Source organism: Hylaeus volcanicus, chromosome 5, assembly GCF_026283585.1.
Source record: "Hylaeus volcanicus isolate JK05 chromosome 5, UHH_iyHylVolc1.0_haploid, whole genome shotgun sequence".
NCBI lineage: Eukaryota > Metazoa > Arthropoda > Insecta > Hymenoptera > Colletidae > Hylaeus > Hylaeus volcanicus.
Window position 1 is genome coordinate 30,360,126 of NC_071980.1, and position 4,124 is coordinate 30,364,249.

Here is a 4,124-nt window from a genome sequence, read left to right on the forward strand (position 1 = left end):
AGGGGGGAAGGTCCTCGAAACGCGACGACGCGTCTCTCGACGCTGAAGCTAATTGATCGCTCCACGAATCCACCGCAACGTATCCGATAGACAGGAGTGTAAGAAGGGCTGCCTGGTCGCGAGGGGCTCCTCCAGTCCTCCAGTCTCTGAGACTCAACGAAAGACAAAACCTGGTCCCCAGCCACCCTCGTTCCCGCTCGTGATTGATTAACTTCCTTTTTTTCTTTCTGCTCGGCCGAGGACGACGCCCGAGAAACCGTAATTATAATTTTTATTCATTACCAGGCCACCTCGTCGAGGGACGCTGGCTTCTCGGACGGGGATCGTTTCGTTTGATTTCCCATTTAGAGGCACTCGCTTGCGGTCTCGAGATACGATTCTTTTCTGTGCACGGACCTCCGCCTCCCGCGGTGATCAATATTCATTTACATCACGAAGGGCGCTCCGAGGGATTAACCGTCTACGAGACACGCTAATCAGCGACATCGCGTGTCTTTTCAAATAGGACCAACTTGAGAATCCTTGTTTCAAACGCGACGAGAGATTCCAAGTACGAGATACCTACGCGGTAGTAAAAGTTGTTGAGATTAGAATTGGAAACGGTTGGAACAATGCCATCAGTTCGTTCGTAGACGTCTGCAATGTCACCCACGTAATCACCCTTGACGATTAAAAATATTAAAAGCTACCCTTCCCTTCGCTTCGTCTCATTCTCGAATCTTTCCATCCGAGCGCACCTCGATCGCCATTCAACGCCGACACTGCGCACGTCTCGCGTTACCTTTTTCCCGCCTATTTTTCTCTCTCGTCCTCTTATCTCCAGGGTGTCTCCGCGGGATTCATTTATCTTGCAATTAGTTCCGATAGCCTTGCTCCATCCACGACGCTCCGCCAGAGAAACGACAATTCCAATTGACGCAAAATGAAGACCAAGAATGAAATTTACAAACTCACGTGGAAAAACACTTGTATATTAAATTGGAGACTCGTTTAACCGGAAGAGGAGAGTCGAAGCAATTTCGACGATCGCGGGCTCGCGCCTCTGGCAACGATTCGTCGAGGACGATGATTCCACTCGACGCGAGCAATAACTTTAAACCGAATCGAACCCCCGAGACATCCGGGAGTGGCTTATTTACATACCGACCTGAAAATCCCGCACCCTCTGTCATTCGAAGTCACCCGCTCGACATAAGGTGGCCTCGTGCCCGTTCTCCTTCCCGATATCGTCCTCCCGCCCGCCCATGGTCCCACCATCTCCTCGCACCCACACAAGGGCGACCCGTAAAAATACAAGCTCATACCCTGCGCTCCCGTAGCGCTCTCTTCGCGATCGTTTAGCACTTTGGCGTAATTTTTTCCACCCTTAACCTCACCACGGTATTTGCATAGGCCCGTGCGACCCCCTCGAAAACGACCTGCGCGCCACGATAAAAATCGATGCGGCCTAATCGAACCAAAACACTCGACGCTCATTATTTTTGTATATTCGAGCCTCCCTCCGTGTCGCAGACTCCTCTGGGAACGAACGAGAAGTCGAGTTAATCGGTTCGACTCTTGGGAGGTGCGCGTTTCTTTCTTTTCTGTAACTTCATCAAAATTCATGAATTTTATTTAAGTTTATTTCCTTTGATGCCTAATTTTCAAAATTCATTTTTTTACTTCTTCAGCGAAGACCACCGTCACCCATTTACGGCTGACGCGACGATCAACGTGCCGAGTCTCGTACGTAAGGTTCAAGTACGTAAGGGGTACTGTTTTGCTTTCCAAGTGGATACCTCCGCGTAGAAAATCCACGGGAGCGTGTTTCGAATAAATTCGGCCCGTGGGCTGCTAGGTCTCGAATATATCTTGCATCGAACGCCTTTTTCCTGGGCGAGGAGGAATAGGAACGCGAAAATATATCCTCGAGGAGAACGCGCGCGAAAGAACGCCACGAGTGCTCGCTTGTAAGTCAAGGTAATGCGGGATCTCCATCCTCCTTCATGGGAGCATAAGAGGCGCCTAGCGAAAGAAGCTTCGCTACAATCGATGGTCCATCCCGGGCTACCGTGGTTTACTGCGACCATTACTCCGCGGATAACGCCCAAGGAATAAAAATCTTTATAACCTTACCTAGTTTTCCGTCCGTTTTATTCCAACGCAGCCACCACTCGATGTCTGCTCTCGAAACTCCTCGCGATCATGGAAATCCTTTCACGATGACGCTCCTTGGCCCAAAGAGGCCCTCGAAAGGCTCTTCGCCACTCGTGGAATGAAGATTAGTAAAAGGTACGATGATGCTACTGGCTGCATAATGTTAAGAGATCATTTATAATAATACGTTATTGATTAATCTTTCGACCAAATTGTGTCCATAGTCACCTTTGACATTAAATAATTAATCGGAATGATACGCAAACATATATGCAATAGCTTAAAGTTTCACAACTGACTGATCACCTGATATTATACCAAGTTAGCAAGCGTTCTCAGAGTATAGAAAACAGAATAAATTGTTGGGTTAACGTAAATTCGGTATCACTAGTAGACAAGCATACGTACAAATATCACATATCGGCAAGAAATAATTTCGTGTACCGCCAGAATTCGATTATTCGATATCGTTCGTGGATCTCGCGCGCTTCCCACTGCCAGTAACGACATCCGGTGGCGAACGAAGAGAAATACGACAAAGTTGCTCCGCTGATACACGACACTCGTGAACACAGCGCGGGACTCGCACGCAAAATTACTAAAACTTCAGGAAAGAGTAAATTGAACGAAATTCTGGCTATACCGTCGACATCGCGTCGACAAGGTTGTTCACGAAAAACCGATCAACTTTGTTTTCTCATCGCATGCATTTAAAGCACACGTATCGCACACGGAACATACGTGCTAGAAGCGTCAAGATTTATTCATAGAGAAGAGCATACCTATTTTCGGATACAGTAAAACAGTTATGCAAATTAATAATAACAAAAGTATAAGTAAATAGATCGACGAATGATTATACTGGGGATATTAATGCAAATTTGTATTTTTATGGATTCAAATAAGTGAGATTTAAGTGGAAGTATGTGTCAACTTTTAAATAGTGTAATATATGTTTTATTGTTTATGTTTTACGTATTTTAGCGTTCACGAACAACCTCATATATTCTTCCATACTTTTACATCCCCGATCTAATTATCACTCGGTTTACTTAATACTCGAGACAAAATGGAAGTGTGCATTTCGATTGCACGTCCGAATCTTTTTTATTAAACAGCCTGTATCGACGAAAGAAATGTTCACGATGGTGGTGTCTTCCCTTAATCTCTCCCTGCGACTTTTTCCAAACCTCATACAATCCTAAAACATTGAAACGTAACAATTCTGCGAAATTTAAGCCTCCCTTAATTCCAGACACCTACCGGTGTCTGACCAGGCTTAAAGATCCAGCGATAGGTGAATCTGGTAAACGGCGACAAAGAACAGGCTACTCTTCGCCCGTGTGAATCGATTCAAGAGCGAGGACCGAAGGCGATTCCGTGAAGCGTATGGAACCGGTCGTCTGGCCACGTTCTCTCCACTATGAGGGGGCGAAATGGCTCTTTCACGCGCGCACACGTTCTTTTGAAAAAATAAAGCGAAGTATACCGAGTTCGCGCCCAACGTCGAGTCTGTTTACTCCCAGGAAAACGATAGAGAATCGCGGCACACGGTAGGGCCGGCCACGCTCGACGAACACGGAAAAGGGGGTTGGAGGAGGACGAGATGGCGGAGGCGACGGAGGTGGAGGCAAATGACGAAGCTGCCGGAGGTTGAAGAGGAAGAGCCGCGAGAAGCGGCGCGGAGGTGTGCAGAGGCAAGACTCGAGGGGCTGGGGTGGTTGGCGGCGCGGGTGGAGGGCGGCGGGTCGGTGGTGCAAAGGCAGACGCCTTCCCCGGTTTCATTAACCCCACGCATTCATAATCTCGAGTGTGTTGGACGTGCGAATATAGATTGAGATGGGAATGAGACCGTTTTGTCTGGCGGATACTCGAGGCGCGAGGCGCGAGGCGCGAGGCGCCAGGAGTGCGCCGTTGAAAAGGGATGAATGTGAAAGAGGAGACCGGTTGCCGCGCTCTGTTTGGCGGGTAAATAGGCAGTCGATTGG